The sequence below is a fragment of the Peromyscus eremicus genome, chromosome 20, assembly GCF_949786415.1.
Source record: "Peromyscus eremicus chromosome 20, PerEre_H2_v1, whole genome shotgun sequence".
Lineage (NCBI taxonomy): Eukaryota > Metazoa > Chordata > Mammalia > Rodentia > Cricetidae > Peromyscus > Peromyscus eremicus.
Window position 1 is genome coordinate 6,374,218 of NC_081436.1, and position 24,421 is coordinate 6,398,638.

The 24,421-nt window shown below is 45.8% G+C and overlaps 1 protein-coding gene across 2 annotated transcripts in view; it reads right to left on the reverse strand.

Moving 5' to 3' along the window:
* The window catches only part of Pced1b (PC-esterase domain containing 1B), a 105,818-nt gene extending 83,364 nt beyond the window's left edge, over nt 1–22,454 (reverse strand). For both annotated transcript variants that reach the window (XM_059247124.1, XM_059247122.1), the window contains exons 1-2: nt 22,376–22,454; nt 19,791–19,858 (exon numbers count right to left, since the gene is read on the reverse strand). The gene's annotated coding sequence lies outside the window, so the exon portion shown is untranslated. The remainder of the gene's footprint in view (nt 1–19,790; nt 19,859–22,375) is intronic.
* Nucleotides 22,455–24,421: the final 1,967 nt, after the last annotated feature.

Consider the following 24,421-nt stretch of genomic DNA (forward strand, 5'->3'; position numbering starts at 1 on the left):
TGGCTGACTGGATGCCCACGGCTTTCTGGGGAGTGCACTGCTTCCCAGGTCATCTGCTTTCACTCAAGCCCGTCACCACCATTTCCCCAAGATAAGGTCTTACTGTAGCCCTGCCCTTACGCTCGCCACACACACACTATATATATATACACACACACACACACTATATATACACATGCATATACATAGACATACACACACTATATATATACATACACATACACACAATATACACATACATACATACACACACTACACACACATATACACATACATATGTATACACTATACACACACTATATATATGTATACACACATATATACATACACACACTATATATACACACACGCATATACACACACATATACACATACATACATACACACTATATATATATATACACACACACAATATACACACTACACACACACATATACACATACATACCCACTATACACACACACTATATATGTATACATACATATATACATATACACACTATATACACACACATATACACACATATACACATCCATACACACACACTATATATATACACACACACAATATACACACACATACATACACACAACACACACACATATACACATACATACATACTCACTACACACACACACACACACACACACACACACACACACATAAAACTTCTGATCCTTTTGTCTCCACTTCCCAAGTACTAGATTTCAGGCATGTGAAACCACGCCAGTTTCTGGGTCACAGGCATGTGTCACCATTTAAATATGAACTCCAACAGGACAATTGTGGAAAGAACCCTCGGAGAAATTCTCCCATGCCCACCCTGCTCCCTTCAGCCTTCCTTTCCTTCCCTTTCATGCTCAGCGGCGCTAACAGGGAGAACAATCTCAGACTTAAGGACAACAGGGCGCACATCTGGGTGTCCTGCCAGATGAGGAACTACAAGTTTTAGGCCTTTCATCAGAGATGTTTTCTAGAGGATTCATCGATAATAATTTCTGGCTCACATCCTAGGGACACTGAGATTCTGAGAAGCTGTAAATGCTCCTGTACTGGTGAGGTTGCCATTCTGTGGTGTTCTGAGGGAAGGCCAGGTCGCTCACTCTGAGGAGCAGCACGCCTGTGGAGTTCCAGAGAGTCTCATTTGCCGGCAGGAGTCAGGGCCTGGAGATGAATCAGATGGATCTGCTTTTAAGTAAGTGGTAGCCATCAGGATGTTCTGATTCATAGCGTGAAGTTGTGTTCCTTGTCTCCTGTACTTTTGGAAAAGCAGCTCACACTTGTGAGGACCAGCAGAGCGCTTCAGTTTAAAGCTGACTGCACAAACAGAATACAATTCTTATCGTAAAGCACAATTATGCACCGATCTAAAGAGCAGTTCTGTGATATATCTCAATTTATCACAGCTACCTATAAAGAGCTAGTTAATATGGCAGTTTAGTTTTTTTTTAAAGATTCATTTTTCTGTTATGTGTATGAGTGTTTTGTCTGCATGTATATCTGTGCACCCACACATGTGTAGTGCCCATGGAGGCTGGAAGGAAGACCTGGGGACTCCTGAAATTAGTTACAGACAGCTGTGAGCTGCTATGTGGGTGCCGAGACCTGAGCCTGGGTCTTTGTAAGAACAGCCAGTGCCCCTAACATGTGAACCATCTCTCCAGCCCCTCATATAATTTGTTTCTAATGGTGCTTTTATGGGGTTATGCCACCCCGATGTGGCAGTATCCCACAGCTGTCCTGATGTTATTTTAACTTTCATGAATTGACAATAGAATCGTAATTTTAAAATCATCAATCATACCATCAATCAGGCACATATCAACAATCAGCCACACAGTCTTCCATAATATTTCAGATATCAAAAACAATTGTGATAAAGATGCTAATATGGAAGAGTCTACTCATTTTCCTTTTTACCTTTCCCTGAGGCTTCTTCTTAACAGAAAAATGAGTAAGACATATTTAAGTGACATATGTTTTGTTAACTCAGTACTTGAGAATAAACAGAACTACTCTTTCAAGAAACAAGCAATACTCTTTTGTTTGTGGTGCTGGGCATGGAACCCAGGACTCTACATGTAACTGGCGAGTGTAGTACTTCTGGGCTATGACCCAGCCCGACAACCACCCTACTTTAAAAAGTTTTCTAAGCAAAAGATCTTCTGTTCCTTCAGCTCAGTGCCTTACAGACTCCTTGTGAGTAGTATAATGCTATCTTCAAGTCAAATTTCATTTGAAAATCTAATAATACACAAAAGTGAATAATATGAAATTGCTTTGCCTGTAAAGGCCACACAGAGTGCAGAGTCAGCCTCCGGGTCTCTTCCTTATGCCAGGTACGGTGTCGCACACAGTAAAGAGGCTTTCTATGTGGCACTGAGCAAGTCCAACAAATGTGGGCGATACCACTAGTGCTGGCTAGTTTTATGTCAACTTGACACAAGCCGGAGTCATCTGAGAGGAGGGAACCTTTATTGAGAAAATGCCTCCATATGATCAGGCTGTAGGCAAGCCTGTAGGGTATTTTTTTTATTTGTGATCAATGGGAGAGGGCCCAGCCCATGGTGGGTGGTGCCATCCCTGGGCTGGTGGCCCTGGGTTCTATAAGAAAGCAGGCTGAGCAAGCCTTGGGGAGCAAGCCAGTGAGCAGTACCCCTCTATGACCTCTCATCAGTTCCTGCCTCCAGGTTCCTATCCTGCTTGTGTTCTAGTCTTGACTTCTTCCAATCATGAACAATGATGTGGAAGTATAAGCCAAATAAACCCTTTCTTCCCCAATTTGCTTTTGATCATGGTGTTTCATCATAGCAATGGAAACCCTGACTAGGGCACTGTGACACCATTGAAGATATCTGTGGAGATGGATCACGTTCCATGCCTGCCAGGCATACTGCCCCACACTGACAGACTGATTGGACCAGGATGGGCATCTGATCTGCTGGAGCTTTCTATAAATGATCAATCAGGGTTCTGCAAATACGGCATGCAGATTCCTCACAGAGGGGTACATACTGAAGGGTTGAGTTCCTCTGTGGGAAATGCGGACTTGAAACACACAGAGAGAAAAGAAACAGGGAGATGGACGGAAAGAAGGCAGCGAGCAGAAGCCTTGGGTAAAGAGATTAGGATCTGTCACGGCCAAAGCGGTGAAGAAAGCTAAGAGCCACAGAGTCAGAGTGTCAGCCAGGTACCCGCCAAAGGAGCAGAGATGGGCTGCTCCAGCACTCCCCGCCTAGAACACGGATTACTGACCAGCCTTGGAGGAAACTCCAAGATGGCATCCTGTGCTCCCTCAGTCTCTGTGTCCTTCTACAAGCCTCTCTGCTGACACAGTTAACCCAGCCTCCTCCGTCGATTTCACTCTGGACAAGCCTCACAAACTCCACCGCACGGTTCGCCTGATTTCTAAACATGCAGCTCAGCTACCACATACAGTTACCACATGAAACCAGGTTTGAAGATTGGATTGTTCTATTATCTTAAGACCAGGCAGACATCAGTAACAGAACATCCTCTTTTATTCTGCTAATAAGACAAGAGTCTACTTCAGGAAAAGATTATCAAGCTGTTCTCTAGGCGGTTTGCCAATCCATATTGTTGACGCAGGGTTGCAATCGATTGATCGACTAGTCTGCTCCAGTAAGTATTTGGAGCTGGATCATCTTTCTCTTTGCACTTAGCAGACTATTTCGGTGAATCCAGGGTTTTCGGTGCCCTGCAAGGTATAGTACGTCTTTGGCTGAGATGTGACAGACATTTGGGAGGAAAATGAGGCTCAACCTGAGGCCGGACAGGCAGAGCCCAGGTAAAGATTGCTTTGCCTCAATCTTTGTGCCTTAAACACTTTAAGACATTTAAAATACTCTTCATCTGTTACATGTACTACAATAAAAGGGAGAGAGAGAGAGAGAGAGAGAGAGAGAGAGAGAGAGAGAGAGAGAGAGAGAGAGAGAGAGGCACAAAAGGCTGGAGTGATCAAAACACTGTGGTATTGCCATCAAGAGAGAAAAAAGTAGATCAATGATCAAAACAGCAAATTCCCCAAGTCCAGATCCGTGTGTGTGTGTGTGTGTGTGTGTGTGTGTGTGTGTGTGTGTGTGTGTCTATATTGTCAACTAGTAGAAAGGCAGACCACTAGCAAGGAAAGTTCTTCTTGTAAATAGTGCTGGCACAATCTCACTCATGTGCAAGGAAAAAGCCCAAAGAGGAACTAATCTAGACTTCAAAGAAAGCCAAAAATATTAACACAAAACGGATCACGGTTTATAACTACACTTTTTGAGACAAGGTCTTGCCATGTAGCCCGAACTAGCCTGAACTCTGATCCTCTTACCTCTGTCTGCCAATGCTCTAAACGTAAAACAGAACTGCAAGTCTGCAAATCCCTTAGTCAAGGTCCAGGCATTATATCCCTCTCTAAATTCCAACATTCCAGGTCTGAAAGACTCTGGGGAGAAGCCTGTCGATGCCATGGGAGAAACGTTTATCCTCCAGAGAGGAACGGTAGGTGCTGAGCAGAGGCTATGGAGAGATGGGCTCCATCACTCCAGCTTCCCCGCTACATCTCTTGGCTAAAAGAGGAAGCCACCGTAAAATGCTTGATTTTTTTTATTACTTTTCATACATAAAAATTATGGCATCAGAAACACCAAGGCGATGTGAAATGCCAGACTTTAAAGGGTATGTGTGGACACACTGGTTTCTACCGAGCTATGGAGACATATGATGCTGTGTGCAATTTTACTAAAGCGCCTTTCTGTAGTGTGAACACGTAAGTCAACAGCAAATCTCTCACAGCACTTAACTGAAAAGGGGACACCAGAGGAAGTCCCTGACTGGGCATTATGGGAGTGCGCTCATTTGGCCATGTGATGAATGCCCAAAGCAATGATGATACTAAGCACTTGAGTGATTGCTCACTAAATGTGTTATCCCTGCTCATGCTCTTTAACGGCTTCCTAAGGACAGAACTGTTGTAGAACATTATTTTAAGATGTGTTACATTTGTTTATGCTGTGGAACGTTTGTTTGATGATGAAAAGATGTGTTGCATTCTTTTATGTTGTGTTTGTTTAACTCTGTGAAGCTGTGTTACTGTGCCTGCCTAAAACACCTGAAAGTCTAATAAAGAGCTGAATGGCCAATAGTGAGGCAGGAGAAAGGACAGGCGGGGCTGGCAGGCAGAGAATAAATAGAAAGAGAAATTTGGGAGGAAAAGAAGAAAGAGGAAGAGAATAAGGAGAAGAGGATTCTAGGGGCCTACCACCCAGCTACCCAGCCACCCAGCCAGCCACGGAGTAAGAATAAGATTTACAGAAGTGAGAAAAGAAAAAAGTCCAGAGGCAAAAGCTAGAAGGGATAATTTAAAGTTAAGAAAAGCTGGCAAGAAACAAGCTAAGCTAAGGCTGGGCATTTATAGAATAAGCCTCTGTGTGTGATTTATTTGGGAGCTGGGTGGTGGGCCCCCAAAAGAGCAGAAACAAGCAGCAGCACAGAACTGTGAGTGTGTCCATCCAACAGGTGAAGAACAGGAACCAGCAATTGACTGCTCATCTTGACAGCCAGGATGGAAGGCAAAGTCTCCAGTGGCCTTACCCACTTCTCCACCACCTGTGTCCACCAGTGTCCCGAAGGAAGCTCTCTAACTTCAGAACATATATAAAAGTATGCTTGACACTGCGTGAGATTTTTTATCTTAATAAAAAAATAAAAGAACATATTAAACAGGCATCCTTGTTCATACACCCCAGAGAAAAACTGTCAAGATTTCTTTTTTTTTATAATAAAAAGCTACTGGGGCTGGGAAAACGTCTCAGTAGATAAAGATCTTGCTGTGAAAGCATGAGGACTAGGGTTCAGCTTCCCAGCACCTACATGTGCCCCGGCACCCACATACATGCTGGCTGGGTGTGGCAGCCTGCCTATGATTCCTGAGCTTCAAACGGACACAGGGGATCCCCAGAACAAAGTGGTCACCTAGACTATACACATTGGTAAACCCAACTGAGAGACTCCGCCTCAAAGAATAAGGTGAAGATTAATTGAAGAAAACTTCTGACGTCACTCTTGGGTCTACACACACACACACATGCTCAGACACATGTGAACATTTATTTACATATGTACATCACACACACAAAGCATAGTTAAGAAGAATTATACACACACATGAACAGGCACATACACATATGGACATCCATACACATATGTACACCATACATATAAAGCATAGGTAAGAAGAAGTACACACACATGCATGCACATGCACACACACACACACACACACACACACACACACACACACAGATGCTATCCTTTAAGAATAAGCCATGTGTGGTGCTGCACACCTATAATTCCAGCATTTGGGAGCCCGAGTGAAGAAGAGCATGAGTTTGAGGCTAGCCTGGGCTACCGAGTAAAACACTGCCTCAAAAATCAAACAAACAGCTTTTACACATACTCATGGTAGATATGGTCCAAGATCTCCTACTCTGATATTGTCAGAAAATGAATATTAGCATTTAGATGCTCAAACAATTTGACTCAAACAATCTGGTTACCCATTAATATCTTGCACGATCCCAGTAGCAAACCATTTAAAGGGGTGGGCAACCTCCTAAGTGAAGCATAGAACTTACAATTTAGGAACCAGAAAAATATTTACTATAAGCCAATCTATTCTTTTTTGTTTACACAAATCAAAAATAGTCTTTTGCTCTTTTAATAATAAAGACGTCCCTTTTTGTCAAACTGTGACCCACAAAGCATTGGCACCACTAGGCTGACATTTGGAGACTAAAAAGAAGGATGTGTTTTGACACTCCCTGAAGGGACAGATGACAACTGGTGTGGACGGAGGCAGCCAACACCTCCTCTGCAGTCCTCGCACTGAGGGTGTGTCTGCGAATATTCACATCCTAAGATGCAGAGCTTGTGTGCTGGACACTTGGCACTGGCTAGAGGCAAGAGAGCAACTTAGTAATAAAGGTCATTTTCAAGGGAAACATGAGAAAATGACTGATATTCTGAAACAAAATATATAGAAATGGATGGACAGAAGTCATAACAATTGGGGGTGTTCCCCAGTTGCTGAGAGCCTGTCTGGCATGTATGAGGCCCCAGACCTACCCCCAGAGACTGGGTACAGTGGCCAAACATATAACCCCAGCACTTGGAAGGTGTGGGAGGATCAGAAGTTCAAGGTCATTCTTGGCTACATAATGAGTTTGAGGCCAGCCTGGGCTACATGAGACCCTTTCTCAAAAACATAATGACTGTTTCTGGGATATTTTCTTCTTTGTGCATTCTTTGTATATTTTATTTTTATTATTCTTAGGAACATGGACTTTTAGTACACTGACCTAAAGGAACAAAGCTAACGGATGTGAAGTGAAAAGCTCTTCTGCTCTCAGAGGCCAAAAGCCAATCCACACAACTTCACAGGGTCGGAGCCTCGCACAGAGGCTCACACTGTTGCACACACGTGCTCTGTACATGTGCACCAGAGGACCTGCACAGAAAAGGATGGCCCGAGGTTCTAAGCGAGAACACTCTCAAGGATGGTCCAGCAGCCATCGGACGTCACATCCTGTAGAAAACGCACGGCTGGCCATCAGGTAAACGAGGCTTCGCCTCTCTGATGGGACAAGGGGAGCCAATCTAGGCCACATTTTTAAAGGCAAAGAAACCAATTTTCTTCTAATTGAAAATGTTTCCAGAAGGAGAGGAAGGAAGACTGGGGACATAGCTTTTTGTCCCCATGAGCATGGCTGTAGCTTTCTGGTTTCATGCTTCCTGCTAAGCCAGGCTTGATGATAGTCAAAGAGGTGGGAAGATGGCCTAGGAAGTTAAACTGTGTGCATGTCAGTGGGGCTTCTTCAAAACTATCAGTGAGAAAGTATCGTGTCCCCACAAGCATGCCTGTAACTTTATGTCCCCATGAACATCCTATGCTTGTCTTTGAAAACACCAAAAGTGGAAGGCTGGGAGAGTCTGGAAACACCGTGGGAGGGGCAGGAAGGCTGGAAAGCACCCACCTGGAGGAACCCAGCAAGAACGACTGTGACCACTGGTGTGTTCTTATGCCTGAAACGTCCCAACACTATTGCGATGGTTGGAAATCAGGGCAAAGAAGCTGAGAAGCAGGCAACTCTTGACTTAAGCACGGCCGAAAGACCATTTATTTACTTACCCATTCTAAAGCATTTGTTCAGAACCTATGTGTCATCCTTTGATGAAAACCTTCCAATGCATTTCGATAACACTGTGTTCAATCAGACCACAGTGAAGTCGAATGGAGCTTCCTTATGCCGCTGCACTTTCTCACTGACAGCTTTGAAGAAGCCCCACTGACATGCACACAGTTTAACTTCCTAGGCCATCTTCCCACCTCTACGCCCATCATCGAGCCTTGCTTAGCAGGAAGCACGAAAGCAGAACTTCCCGAGAACGTGCTGTGTCGAGGAGTCAGACAGTGTGATGAGAGCCAGATGCTGGCACCGGCTCACTCTGTGAGGCTTTCCCCAAGGTCTGTGTGTCGGTGGCAGTGTGGGTGGCAGCGATCTCTATTCCCTCTGCAGCTGGAGGGTGTGGTGTCGGCAGCCTTCAGCTCCTGGGGTGGGAGCACGTGCTTATTCTAAAGAAAGTGCTATATCCAGGCATGTGACAGCAAGAATGGCAGGGAGGTGGCCTTGAATAAGCCCAGGCAAAGGACTTCTGAGCTAGAACTGAAGTGTGCTACAAGTTGATGGGGCAGCCACAGGCCTGTTCCCAGGGCAGTGTTCTCTGGTTACTTCCCAAGATGCCAAAGTGACAGACCAAGAGTGTGAGAAAGCAGGACTTCCAGGAGGGAAAGCCGCATCTTACTAAGCTGACATGCCTTTTCTCGGCTGACAAGTGAAGTAGACTTGGAGGCAGGGGGCCTGGGATTAAATATAAACTCCTGCATTTACAATCTTTCTGGGCCCCAACTTTCTTATCAAATGGGAAATGTCAGCACCCAGCTCCTTCAGCAGGCTGGACCGTAGAAGGTGAGTTTCAGCTGTGGTGCGTACAATGTGTACACAGGGTCTGGATTCTGACAGCTGCTCTCTTTGCACACACAGTGTACCTCTCGGCTCTCCATCTCTCCCTAGCCCCAGAAATCTTTAACACATCTCCAAAGACTCAAACTCCGGTGTTTATTTTTTCTTTCCCAATGGGAATCTCAGAAGGGAAAAAATTTACAAAAACATACAAACGGCCTTCCCAGTGTACACCTCTGTATATATTATGTGATTCTCAAAAACACGGCCTTTAAAAATACAAACTGAGAATAATATTTCTCTATACACATAAACTCTGAGTATATACTTAAAGGCAGCTCAAATCCGGTGACAGTGGGCTGTCTGGAACCTTCCCATCTGTCTTTCTTTGGGGAAGTGGGTGTGGGGTAGAACAAGGGAAGAGATATAAAGCAGCAGAGACCAGCCTTATGGAATAGAGTCGTGAAAAGTATGAATGTTGGACAAAGAGACCTAGAAAAGCCCCCTTCTCATTTCCACTCGAGGACAAAAAACACTGAACGATGCCTCTGAGTGTTGAACTAGACCCTGTCTGTGAGTTGCTAACACAGTGGCCATGCCTAGTGTGAACTAGACCCTGTCTGTGAGCTGCTAACATAGTGCCCATGCCTAGTGTGAACTAGACCCTGCTTGTGAGCTGCTAGCACAGTGCCCATACTTAGTGTGTGTGTGTGCAAGAAAAGCTGGACACTTTGATTCATCTGTGATTTCTAAATCCAGAGTTCTGTCCACCCTGAGACTTCCCACAGACTGAGAGTGCAGGCATACCAATTAACACATGATCACATCTGCTTCTGCAGGCAGCCGCGAAGCGGCCTCTGTGAGAGGCCACCAGCCTCTCCCACACAAAGCTCTTCCTGTGCACGACAGGTTGAGAGTATCTTTGCTGTTGAAGGACACCTTGGTCTCTAGCTGAAGGGAGAAGAACCTAAAGAATACAGTACTTCCCAGAGCCCCGCAGAGAAGGGGGTAAGAAGCCTTCCAGAGGACGCAATGCTAATGCAAGTATTACAATGACAACGGATGTTAGGAGCCTGCCCTTACTCCAGCACATGCGCAGCTCAGGGTCTTGCATCTTACGTCATCGGGGGGCACGGGCGGCTATGTACCCGCCTTAAAAAGCCGGATGCGGACCCTGACCCTCTCTCTCTCTGCTCTCTCTCTCCGTCTCTCTGTTCCCTTTCTGCTCCCTGCTCTTTCTCTCTCTCTCTCTCTCTCTCTCTCTCTCTCTCTCTCTCTTCCCTTTCTGATCCCTGCTCTCTGCTCTGCTCCTGCCATCTTTCCTTTTCTCCAGGCCTGGCTCTCCTCCCTCCTATCCCCTCCTTCTTTCTAATAAAGCTCTCTGTAACTCTGGTAGTCGTGGCCGTGGCCCGTGACTTTTCCACCGGTAACCAGCACCACCACAGGCGCCGTTTATCATAACCGTCAATTAACATGACCTCCACACCTCTCTATGGCAGGATCATAATATTAGAAATCTGTGCCGCTGCTGGACACAAACCTAGACAATTTGGGAAGAAGGAATCTTGTTTGAGAAAATGCCTCCATAAGACTGGCCTGCAGCTATGCCTGTAGAGCATTTTCTTGATCACTGTTTGATATCTGAGGGTTCAGACAACTGTGAGAGGTGCCAGCTCAGGGTCCTGGGGGTTTATTAGAAACACACTGGACAAGCCATGGGGAGCAAGCCAGCAGGCAGTGTTCTTCCATGGTCTCTGCTTTAGTTCCTGCCCTGAGTTCCTGCCTTGGCTCCTCTCAATGGACTGCGATCCAGGATACATCAGCCAAATAAACTGTTCCCTCCTCAAGTTGCTTTTGGTCCTGGTGTTTTTTTATCACAGTAATAGAAACCAAACTAAGAAAAAGGCACTCTGGTGAAACACTGTACCTTAGAGGCTTCCTGTGAAAAACACCCCGATTTCAGTATATTAAGGTCCAGTACACAGACAGAAATCACAAGCAAATCTTCAGCTGAAATTATTGTCTCATGAACAGAGACAGCCAGGGTAGTGAGTGGGATGTGGAGATATGCATTTTCCTCCAAGACAAAGCTTTATTGAAATATACAGAAATTTGCCTAAAGACTCCTCGGGAAATGGCACTTACTTAAAATGAGAAAACCCCACGGAACAGCTTTTAAACAACCGAGAGGTCTCCGAAAGGCATTAGGAAAGGAAGCCACCCTCAGGTGGCCAGGGAGGGATGCCCCGAAGCTGGTGTGTTAGAGGCACCACTTGACTCACAGACAGGGAGCAGATCAAGTGATGCCAGGTTTGGTGGTGTCCTGGTGCACTTCCGGCTGCGTGATGAGTGTTAAATAAAACAGAGCAACATGTGACACGGGGAGTCTGAGCCTCCGTTCTTACCACGGGTACCCACATACCAGATGGCAGCACACACCCATAACCAAGCACCGAGCCCCTGGGGGCTGGGGGCTGGCGAAAGCTGAGTCAGGCTGGCTCCTTCTCTGCTGGCCTCTGTGGAGGAGGAGCTGATCCACCTCCACAAATGGTTTTTTGGGCCCTGTGGATGCGTGCGCTCCCCCTGCCCCTTTCTTTCCTTTCCTTTTCTTTCTCTTTCTGGATAGGGTCTCACTATGTAGACCAGGCTAGTCATAAATTTACAGTCCTATGCCTCAGCCTCCTGACTCAGCCTGGGATGACAGTACAGGTGCCCTTGAGGGCCCACAGTGCGCATGGTTGGGTTCAGAGCATCTGCGAATGATGTTTCCTTACCACTATGTGCAAGATGACATCCAGCCAGAACTAAGAAGCTATACAGAACTGTGGAGACATGGCGGGATGACCAGGCGCAGCGGGCCACCTAGGAGACTTGGGAGTATTAGCTCTTTAGAATCTCTCCTTTGAGGCTCGCTTGCTCGCTGAGTGAATGAAACCAGTTGTGGATAGACAAGCATCGAAGGATTACATTTCCCTAAAGAGGCCAATTCAGAGGCCGAAAGTAGAATGGAGTTGTCAGGAGTTGGGGGGAGGGGAACAGGAAGTTTCTATTTGGTGTGGGTAGAGTCTTAGTTTGGCAAGAAGAAATGAGTCCTGTGGATGGATGGCAGCAATGGTAACAGGACCATGGGAAAGCAGCTAAGATTCCTACACTTAAGATTAAGATGTGTGCTGGGGTCCAGGGTAGAAGGGCCGGGGGAGTTCAAGGCCATCCTGGACTCTATGAGACCCTGTCTCAAACACACTGTATATATTTTGCCTTTGTTATTCGATTACAATTTTAAAATACACAAATAAAAAGAAAAAAAAACTTCAACAAGCATTTATTTTCTCTGAGCTGCGAGAAGCCACAGTCACACCTTTGCTGCCCCAGAGACTGCCTTCCACAACTATCTCTCATGAGGATGCAGGTTCTCCTGTGATACCATCTTTGCATCTTTGTGTCTGTGTCAAGGCCTTTGAAACACGAGGCTCATGGCAGGGCCTGGACCTCTATGATTAACACAACTTGAAATGTAAAGTGGACTTTTCAGTTCTACTGAAAATCAGTTAAAAAAAAAAAAATCAGCCTTCTAAAGCAACCGAAGTCAGTGGGAGGAGGAATGTATTTCTCTTTGAAATTTGAAGTTATATAAGTCAAACTTCAAAGAATCCCAGCACATTCCCTCATGCTGTATATGGCTTTTGAACTGAAGAGCTCAAATCTTTGGTGCTGTGACCTCATATTTTCTGGTACCTATGGCCTGGGAAATCAAACTTCACGACGGACCAATCTCTGTTATTGACTCAACAGAGAAGGGCCTGGTGGGAAGCGGGGATGCCTGCTGTAAGAACAGACTGATTGGCTCTCTACCACAAAACCCACGCTCTCATGATCAAAGCAACTTCACTGGGGAACCTCAGGGATGGGATCCCCGAACAGAGACCCAGAAGGGTCTCCATCAGTTCACACTGAAACTCAAGATGAGGCTGTGTCCCTTGCATTTGCAATCTTCATCCTGCACATAAGGAAATATGAAGCATCTTCATCCTTTGGGAGTTTTGCCTACCCAGTAATAAGTCCCTTCTTCAGCAGAAATACTATAGGTTATTAATAAACTTAGGACACACCTTATGCTGGATACATTGTGCTTGCCAACCACAAACTCTTAATGAACATCTCCCGGGGAAATACGTTTGTTTTTCACTTTTTTAAAGATGTATTTATTTTATGCTATGAGGCCTGCATGTGTGGATATGAAGAGGGTATTGGACCACCTGGAACTGGAGCTATATGGATAGCTCTGAGCTGTCACATGGGTGATGGGAATCAAATCCAGGTACTCTGTAAGAACAACTGCCCTTAACAGGAGCCATTTCTACAGCTCCTAGTTTGTTTGTTTGTTTAACGTTTATTTATGTTGAGGGTAGAGGAGTGTATGTTTCTTGGCATATATGTGAGGGTAACTTGTAACTTGCACCATGTGGGCCCAGGAATCAAATTCAGGGAACCGAACTTGGGTTATTGGGCTTGACAGCAACATTTTTACTCACAGAGCCATCTCAACCAGCCAAGAAATATATTTTCAATCAACTGATTGCACAGTTGCTAACTGTGTAAACTGAGTAAACAGTTATCTACCAAAGTGGGTCTTACTATAACCCTATTGTACTTGTTTCTTCATTGACAATAAACTCTGCAAAGCTCACTTTACACCCTAAATATATTTTAATTTTAACCCTCAAGTGGAGCTGGGAGAAGTGGCTGCTGGCTGACTTTGGGATTGGTGATTCACGTGACCAGCTGTCCATGATTAATCCACTCTGATCTGATCTACTTTTTGTTTTAACAAAACGCTCCTAATAATGCTTCATCTAGAGACCATCACAAGAGTAGAAAAAGTAGAAGGTCTATAAACGATTTCAGCCTCTACCAAGCATTGCCAGGCCAAGCATTGAGCCCGGTTATAAATTCCATTACACCATGTGGTAAAACATCAACTCTGTTTTACAGGTTAAAGATCACTGAAGAATGTTGGTATGCTGCCCCAATTTAACATAGTTTAGAATCTTAGCAAGGACTGCTAGAAGGAATTACAAAGACCATCAAACTCTGCAAGGCCCATTTCTGCTGCACATATAAAGACTGTTGGAAGTCTTTTTTTTTTTTTTTTTTTTTTTTTTTTTTTTTTAAGTATCAATGCATAGATCCTACTCAGAGACTTTGACTTTGAAGATTTGGGTTTTCTTTTTGTCTAAAGAAAACTTAAAACCATTTTTAAAAAGTTTTTCAAGTACGTCCAATGTGTCGCTAGGACGTCGCTGAGAAGACCCAGTCCCTTCTCTGTACCCATTCACAAAGAATAGAAGACAGAAAACTGTCCGGCAGTGGCAGGAAGGTCTGTGTAAGCACGCAGCAGCAGAGATTCTAAAATCCTAAACTGAACATTTTCCACGTCATGAAAGTTCCTTCTTCAAAAGCCTATCACCCGTGCTGTTCTTTAGGAAGAGCAAAAATATGTTAAGTACTCTCAAGTGGGTGATTTCGCTCAAGTCTGAGTAAGCTCAAGCTGAGGTGGACGGCGAACTACCAAGTTTACTTTCCTGATTTTCAGTTCTAGATTTGAATCACGGTGAGTCCAAACGATGGAAGAATTCCATCTAATGGAAGGACTCTTCCAAAAGAAGACAGAGAAACATCTGTATGCTCTGAAACATCGCGCAGCTGTCAAACTAAACAGACGAACGGACATCAGGAAGGTTAAAGGAAATGGTAGAAGGACCACAATGTACACCGGGCCTCGAACCAAATCCTAAAACAACTCCGTGTTGTTAAGTAACAGAAGCCTAAGAGAACATGCAAATGGTTGATAAACGCATGAAAAAAGGCTTAATCTCATCAGAGATCAGGGAAATGGGAAGTAAACTTCAATTTCCTTTATTGGATCAATAGGAAGCAAAAAACTGATCATGAACGAAGGCGTGTGGAAGACGGCGATCTGGGGTGTATTTGGGAATTGTGTTGTTTTATGATCTGAGTATCGGGAATGTGTAGGTACAAAGGATTCTGGGAGAGGAAGTTGATTAACAAACACTCCTCTCCTTCACTGTCCTACAATGGACTTTCCCTCGAGACTGCTGAGTCAGCAGAGGTAGGTCCTGGTTTAGAGCATGCGAACTGCGCATGCGCACCAGCTGTGGGGAACTCGGCACTCCTGAAGCTGCTCTCCGTGTTATTTGTCCTTGCCCTCCCCCCACTCCAACAGAAGCCCACGGTTCTCAAACTGGACAACAGAAAGCTTCGACCTCACCCACCACCACACAAACTGACTGGGTCTTCACCCCGGTACCAAGGTCCTGGCTGCTTGGTGGCCAGACATTGTTATATTCTGAGTGCCCACTGTCTAAACAGCTCTTCCCTTTCTCATAATGATTTTGTCCTCCAACAACCCTAGAAGATAATTATTATTTTTGTTTTAATTTTACATAAACGAGCAACTGCGATCTGGGGAGGTTAAATGGCTTTCCTGAGGCCACTCAACCTGTAAGTGGCAGAAAAGGGTCCTGGTTTTTCTGGTTTGGGAGTATCATCTGTATTTAAAGGTCTTCGGAGTGAAAACACCATTTTCCAGCAGTTGCCTCTCCCAGAAGGCTGACTCTAAAGAGATGTCTGAGGAACTGGTAAAGAGCTGGAGGCTAGACCAGGTCAGGGGACACCAGCACCTGGGCTCAGTCTCAAGGCCTTGCCCCTTTCCTTTCTAGGCATTGCATCCTGCCCTGCCAGGGTCACTGTCTGCCTGTCTGCATGTTGGACCCTGAGCTACCCATGGTGTACATCAGTGGAGGAAGAAGGCCCCGCTCCCACTGATACTTTCTGTCTTAGACGAGACACCACGACCATGGCAGTTTCTGTAAAGGAAAGACATTGAATGGGGTGGTTTACAGTGCAGAGGTTCAGTCCATTATCACCATGGTGGAACATGGTGGCATGCAGGCAGACATGGTGTTGGAGAGGTAGCTGAGAGTTCTACATCTTGATCTCACAGGCAACAGGAAGTGGTCTGAGACACTGGGTATGGCTTGAGTATATATGAGACCTCAAAGCCAGCCTCCACAGTCACACGCTTCCTCCAACAAGGCCATATCTACTCCAACAAAGCCACATCTCCTAATAGCGTCACTCCCGATGAGCTTATGGGGACAATTATAAACTATTACACCTTCTACTAGGATCCTGCAGATCTTGGGCTTGTGTCCAAGTCCTCTGTAATAGTGAATACTGAATGTCAACTTGACAGAATCTAGAATCACATAAGAGATGAGCCTCCAATTACTGAGCAAGCCTCAATGAAACATTTCACAATTAAGATGGGAATACATACTGTATCAAGCTGGTAATAGAAAGGTGGATAAAATGATTAATTTGAAAAAGTGAGAAATGAAAAAAATAAAAAAGAAAAGAAAAATTTGAACTGTTTAAAAAGGAGCCAAAAAAAAAAAAAAAAAAAAAAAAAAAAAAAGAGATGAGCCTCTGGCCATGTCAAGGGAAGAGTTGATTGATTAGGTTAATATGGGCAGCACCATTCACAGGCTGGGGTCCTAGACTGAATCAAAAGGGGGAAGCCAGCTGAGCCCCTCCACGCCAACCGCCACCACGCCCACTTCCTGAGTGTGGAGGCGATGTGACCAGCGGCCTCATGCTCCTCTCGTGACTTTCCCGCCAGCTGTGGACCAAAATTAACTCCTTTGAGTTGCTTTTTGTTGGGTGTTTTTGTCTTCCCTCACACTCTGAATTTGGCTCAGCGTCTTTTGATTCTTCTGAGAAATTGAGAAAATCATGAATAAGTTCACCTCAGTTTGCCCTCTTAAATTTGGGCCCTCCGGGCTGCCTTCTATCAGAGGACCTGGAGAAGCAGGGAGAAGAGCCTCCCCTCACTCCTGGCAGAGTGTATCGTAACCCTGTCCCAGAGGCCAGCCCGGAAAAGCAACACAGTAGTCCACAGAGATGGGTAAGACTGACCCCCCGACAAATCCCAGGCTCTTGATCCAACCACAGTTGTGTCTTGACAGATGATACAGGACCCGGGCATTCACCAATCAGAATTTCAGAGCTTTTCATTCACATGAATTGATAATGAAGGCTACGAAGGCGGCCACTTCCTGTCCCTAACTTCAAACAAGGAATCAGGGCACCAGGTATAACTAAGAACTGCCCCAAGGAAATCAACCAGGAAAACAAAAGCCCCAGTGGACTCGGTTTAAGGATTTTCCAGGCAGCCCCACCACAGGTAAGTACTCTATCATGAGAAACATTTATATTCACGTGCTTGACTTCTGTGTCAATGTGGAGTTGTTATTAGCAAAGAACAGTAATTAATGACTCAAAGTCACTTAAGTGGGTATAAGAATTGAAAGTCTCCTATACCCCATCCATGGAAAAAGCCCCGGAGGTCCAGGGGATGCCTGAGGATGGAGCTCCTCCTTTGGGACTCTCTTTACTGGTCTCCCATTCCTGCTTCTCTGCTTCCTATTGCTTTGTTCGGTCTGAATTCAGGAGTACCACCAGTGAGGAGTTGGGGGAAAAGGATTATTCTAACAACAGCAGGCTGGATTTCAAACTCCTCTATCCCACAGTTGACAGCCTCTCAGCAGACCTGGCAGGAAAATTCTGGAGAAGGATTCGAACCAGCCCCTTTTGGACCATGGGACCTTCTCGGATAACGGAAGTGGGCTTCGTTACCATGGAAACCGGGGAGCACTGGAGCTAGGGAGGGAGCTCGCTGTTGGAGGGCTAGCCTGGCATGCACACAGCTATGATTTCTCTCCTCAGCATTGCATGAAACGGGTGGATGGCTCTGCCTGTAATTCTCATACTCAAGAGGTGGAGGCAGGAGGGTTAGAAGTTCAAGGCCATACTCAACTGTATACATGAGACCCGGTCTCAAAAGAAGGTGGGTGAGGAAAGGGAGCAGAATATGAGCAGAACATGAAAAACATATATTATAACTTTACTTCCTGTGACTTGTTCAGCATCTAGCACAATGTTAGCACAAGTAACTTAAAAAAAAGAACCACCTTTAGTCTTGATGCGAAATTCAATAAAAGTCAGCCCTGGAATACTGTGAAGTTAGAATCATAAATTAGCAAACACCGTGAGAAAGAAAAATGAAATCAGCAAATTAGAAGCTCCAACCAGCCAGGCCATTGCTAACGGCCGTCCAGGGAATACCCAGTAGAGACATGGTGATTTCAATGGCCAAAAGCATTAAACACTGAAGATGTCATAAAATGAAATGGGTCTGACTCCTTCTAAGATGCTAAAAGTTTGCAGAAAGAGTTGATATGAATAATACATGAAGGGCTGAGCTTGGGGAACTTACTAGCCAACGGTGGATTTGCTTGATCCAATTTCAAAATGGAAACACCATCAAGACGAACATCCAGACAGATCTCTTAAGTGGTCTGTGCTTAATGAAACAAGGGTCCAATGAAAATCACCTGGCTTGAGGACTTTATTGGCTTCAGCTATGACTTTACAGCCTGTCAGAGCCCCTCAGTGGCACATGCCCTTGCTCTACTCACAGTTTACAGGGCATCTGTCAGTGTCTCCAAATTAAGCCCCATTGTGTCTCCTAATGACTTCCTGTGTCCTCACCAGGCCAGGCTGCTGAAGTGTGTGTGTTTGGGGGGGGGGAGGTGTATGGGGGGGAAAGGGCCCGGGAGGGGGGGGATCTGCAAGAGAAGGGTGGGTCTGGGGACATCCCTTCCCAGTATGCGGAGAAGTAATGTGTCTGGGGAAGAGATGCCATAGAGAAGGCTGCAGCCTGGGGACACAAAGCAGGGCCTAGCATGGGTTTGCCTGAGGCGGAGATAAGCAATTGCTCCTGGGTGAGAGGCAGAGACTGAGAAAGGACAAGCATGGAGAGAAGGAAAGGACCACGTCTTGACAGGATGGATTCTTTTCTCTCACAGCTTTAACATGGACAGAGATGGAGAACTGTAAGGAAGGGTACGTTCCGTAGCCTTCTGCTGCTGCGCAAACACCCAAGAGAAACTGTTTCAAAGGAGAAAGTATTTATTTGGGTCCATGGCCTCAGTCTGGGGCAGGAAGTCACAGGAGAAGGGTGTGCTAAGTCAGAGCTGCTCACCTAAGGGTGGCCAAGGAGGAGGGTGTGGGAGGAAGAGACAGACAGAGCGACAGAGACAGACAGAGGGACAGGCAAGGCAGCAAAGCAGAATATAACCCCAGTGACCTATTTCCTACAGCTAGGCCCCACCTCGTAAGCTTCCGGAACCTGCCCAAATAGCATCCCTAGCCAAAAAGCTAGGCCTTCAATACATGAAACTATGGTAACAGGGAGAACAGAATTGAGACTCAGGGGTGCCATGGCAGGGAGGAGGGTCCCTCAAAGATGGAGAAGGGATTCCTTGGGGGGCAGTGGGTACTGACTCTCTGGATGTAGGCTGACTGTCTCTACATGAGACCAGAGAACATTTGCTGATTCTTCTGCATGGGATTCACCCAACCTTAACACCACTAAGAGGGGGCTGGGGCTCTCTGAAGTCTGTCCTTCGCCATAGGAACCTCTTTTCCTTCCCACTGGGCAACTCACACCTCTGAGTGAAGATGTCATCAATACAAGGCCTACTTCACAGCTAGTTGACTCGACAGAGACATGCAACACTTGCAATAAAGAACAATGCAATGCATGCATGCAATTAAACAGTTGCTGACACCACGGCTCCTATTTTAGCCAGTGGACTCTGGTGAGTCCCAGCCCTTACCTTCCAGCAGTCAATCAAACACGTTTGGTTCTGGGGAGAGGCTTTATTCTTCTGTCCTGTTCATTCCCCTGGAACATGAAACAGTGAAATAGAAGTTGTCCAGGCTTAGTTTTCTAACAGTGATACACACTGTTCAATTGAAAAAAAAAAAATCACACAACTTTCCAACTCCACCATCCAATGCTTTTCAAAGACTAGGAGGTCTTCCCGTCGAGGATGGAATGGGGCTGCTCTGAGTGTGCCCTGTCACCCAGCCCCCGTCCACGCGCCGGCACATCGGCCCCTCTCTCTCTCACTCCCACGTCTTTCCCCCGACACTCCTCGCAGGAGCAGTTTAGAGACACTGCTTCCCTGGCCCTCTTGGAAAGGAGCAGCATATTTTCCCTACGAAAGTCTGACTAAGGCTGACCATTTTGAGTAAAATAATGAGTGATACAGCAAATTTTAAGATTCATCTCTGAGCGGTAATTGCCAGCTTTTTACATATAATCAATGATCTATTCGAATACCTTTTATTTTCCTTTTCACTCCGAGGTGGCATTACCACAGGCCTTGCTCCCGTCCTCCTCTTCCTGTCAAATTATCTAACCACTCCTGTAACCATAGCAGTGGACACTTATTTTACCCCAGGGTACTCTTGAGGAGTGAGGGATAAGAGATTTAGATAGAAATATAGAGGGGAAAGAAACAGATAGAAACACAGGATAGCCTCGGGAGGGCCTGGGTCCTAATCCACCGGCCTCTTCTGTCTCTTCTAAAGGGATATTTATAAAAATGCCAAGGGGTACAGCAAAAGACCTCCCCACAGCACAGCCAAGTGCAGACCCTTCCAATCACCTGATAAGCACACACACACAGTCAAGCCATCCTCTAATGCGGCCCTGCTGGGTGAAGCAAGCTCCGATCTCACTAGGAAACCTCAGTGGGCCTCCACACTGACATCGGGATGAATCCCAAGATTCTTCATCAAGGTCCAACCCCTAGACCGTTTCCCCCTCGCCAATCTGAGCCATCCTGGCCATCATCACTCCCCTCTGGAGCTAGTTTCCGTGCCAGGTGCCAGACTCGGCGACATCGCTTCCTTCCTTAAAGCACCCTTTGTTGTCTTGGTCAAATCTTGACTCGTTTAGACTCAGCCCAGACTTGCCCTTCCTTTAGGAGACTTTCTGTGTCTTGACTAAAGAAATGAAGGGAACCAATAAGACACCCTGATGATTCCTAATAAGAGCAGGGCTTCCTCAGCAGGGCTGAGTACACTCTTCGTTGGGATGAGCGTAAGGTCCCTCAAAGAAACAGCGAGCTGAGACAGGAGGCAGAGGCAGGGCCTGGCCCAACTGGTCCCCACAGAGCAGCACAGGGGTGGTCTATGCCGATTGGGCTTCCTGTAACTATGACCCGTAAAGGAAGGACTGCCATGAAGGATGGTGTCTGGCAGGGTGGCAGGAATTCAGATTGTACCCTGGGGGCTGTTGGGGGTGGCTTTGCCTCCCCTCCACGGCTGTGGCCTTGTGGGTCACATCTATCACTTTTCTATTTCCTGTGGCTTCAGCCTTCCAAAAGATCCTTTGATCATAATTGAAAGGTTTGGTCGAAGGTGGATTTCCTCACACCCTAGAGATGTGGGTTTTTATCCGGGGCCTAATACAATTTACCCTTAATCTTCAGCCCAGTGAATCAAAAGAAACTTGAACACTCTGCAAGTGGATGCTTGGATGAGGCCTGCCGCTGACATCACTCAGCTCGTCGCCTGGGTCACCACGACGCTCTTCTGTGGCTAGCTAGCATGTGCCGACCGGGGACTGTGTTGGGCGCTCGTCATTCATTCTGCACTTAATGCCTGAGAGGCCTCTGTATACAATCACCATGACCATACCCCCTCGCTGAGAGAACCTGTATGTCAAAGGTTCACTGTTGTTATGGTTTGAATACAGAATGCCCCCTACCCAAGGCTCCTATTTTCAGTACTTGGTACCCAGATTTTGGTACTATTTGAGCCTTTAGGACAGTCATCCTCAACCTTCCTGACGCCATGGCCCTTTAATACAGTTCCTCATGGTGGTGACCCCCCAACCATTAAAAATTATTTCATTGCTACTTCATAACTGTCATTTTGCTACTGTTATGAATCATAATGTAAGTGTCTGATATGCAGGAGATCTGATATGCAGCCCCTGTGAAAAGGTCGGCTGACCCCCAAGGGGATCATGACACATATGTTGAGAACCACTGCTTTAGGAGATGGGGCCTAGATGGCTAGAGTCTGTCAGTCCTCCAGGACAGGCCTGTGAAGGCTATATTCACCTCCGGTCCTGGTCTAGCTCTCTCTGCCTCCTCATCTATCACGATGTGAACGTCCCCCATCACTCCTGCCACCGACCCTTCTCTGCCAAGACAGACTGAGGTCTCTCTGAAACTAGGAATGCAAGCCAACCCTCCATCCTGAGTTGTTTTTAATGGGTGCTCTGATCCCAGCAGTCTATGAGGGCCAGAGCCCAGCCCCGGAAGGAGTATTTTCATCTGGTTTCAGTGTAGGGGGAAGTACGTTAGGGGAAGCTTTTCCACCATAAGGCTAAACTGAAACTCACGTGTTTGCTGGCGACAGAGCCTTCAACACTGTCCTGACTTCTCCTCCTGCGGTGTCCTCTGGGATCTGAGGGCCTCTCATTACCTGAAATATGAAAATGGCACACATATTTAATTATTCATTTTCTATCACCCTTAATGAGGGGATTAACTTCAGAGTGAAACAAAAGGAAACAGTCTGACCTTCAGGCTCCCAGGAAGTGTTAATTAACTAAAACCTCAAGTCCCTCTAAATGGAGAAATGAAAGGGTTTTACTGATCGTGATACCCACGACTCGTCAGGGTCACTAATTGAAGCCACATAACGGAGACAATAAACACGTGCTAAAAATACGCTTTCCTCATGATGCACGCCGGTGCTCGGGCCTGGACGGTTTTGTGTGGAGGAGATATAATGTAGCTTGCATGCTGGACAGGGAAGGGTGGCTGCATGGCAGGGGTGTAGGGGTCAGTTTGCTCTCAGGAGTACAACACCAGTAAGGTAGCACTAACTTGGAGATGTGTTCATCACAGCATCGACACTAACTGCTTGGTCAACCAGTTTGACCAAACATGACTGTGGGAATGAGTCATGGACACACTCTGCTGCACGGCATGTAAACACAGCCTTCCAATACAGACCTCCACTGTCACAACGGTCATAAATAGCTTCGAATTACTACTGTTACCCAACTTGTGACTTCATCACGGCTTCTGGCCAAGCAGATGGAGCCATGTTCCAGGCATTGCAGCAGGACTCGTCTTCCTCAGAGCATTTACTGAGCACATCCTGGGAGGCACTCCACAGGTGACAGAGTGACACCTCCTCACCCTGTTCTCTCCCAGGACAACACAGCTTTCCAAGGACCATCAAGCTTTGGAAGTCTCCGCACAACAATACTGCATGCACAGCAACATACAAATATACATCTACTCAAACGATGGCAAAATGAGTCACTATTAATAACTCAAAGAATCATGGGGATCCAGTCAGTCCCATACTTCTGCCAAAAGCTCAGAATGTTTGCTCAGTGTTTTGATTTTTTTTTTTTAAACTCCATTTCTGGTTTGCTTCAGACATTTCCTATTTAGATCCTTTACTGAGTATATCAAACTTTATCTGTGACCTTACTAGGACATACCAGAGCATACAGGATTTGCAGGCCTTTAAAGCTTTGGGTTTTTAAAATCATGCTTGCCAAACAAACATTTCCCATTTCTCTCTACCATAGCAACCGTGTCTTTACCATATATGCAGAAATTGCTAGGGGAAAAGCCAAGGAACTCTCTACGTTATTTTAGGTTGGTAACAGTATTCTATTATTAACTATTTCTTGAATGTTTAATACTTCCAAACCTAGTATTTCTTTCTTTCTTTCTTTTCTTTTTTTTTTGGTTATCATTTTGTTTGGACACAGAGTTTCTCTGTGTAGCCCTGGGTATCCTAGACCAGGCTGGCCTTGAATTTAGAGATTCGCCTGCCTCTGCCTCCCAAGTGCTGGGATTAAAGGCAGGCACCACCACCACCAGGCCAGACCTAGTATTTCTATATGTAATTGCTAACCATCACATCAATTCCACACAGCATGTATTACTCTGATTTCACAAACCGAGACTTGGCTGTTAAGGAATTGGCCTACAATTCCTTAACTCTACAATCCATGGTTGTGGAATTCAGGCTCGAATTCAACCCCAGAGCTCTTCAGATTGAGCCATGGGAAACTGCCAGAAGTCAATTTTTTCTTACCCAAACTGACAATTTTCTAGTTCAGCCTAATACTGTAGTGTGTTGGCCTTAAGGAGATGATATCACAGTCTTTCCACACTGGCAGTGTGCTGACTGGAGAACCATCTAATACAGTATTGGGGTAGGGTGGTGGGAATGTAGTGAAATCCACCATCTCTGCACCAAAAAAATGGCAAAGCACATCTAAAACTCCTTTTGATGCATTCTATCTGAAAACCTCCACATGGAATCGTGCTCATTGGAGTTTTCCAAGCACTGAATTGATTTCAAGTATTCAACGCTAATGATGCAGAAACATTATTTTGGTAGGCCACTGAGCTAG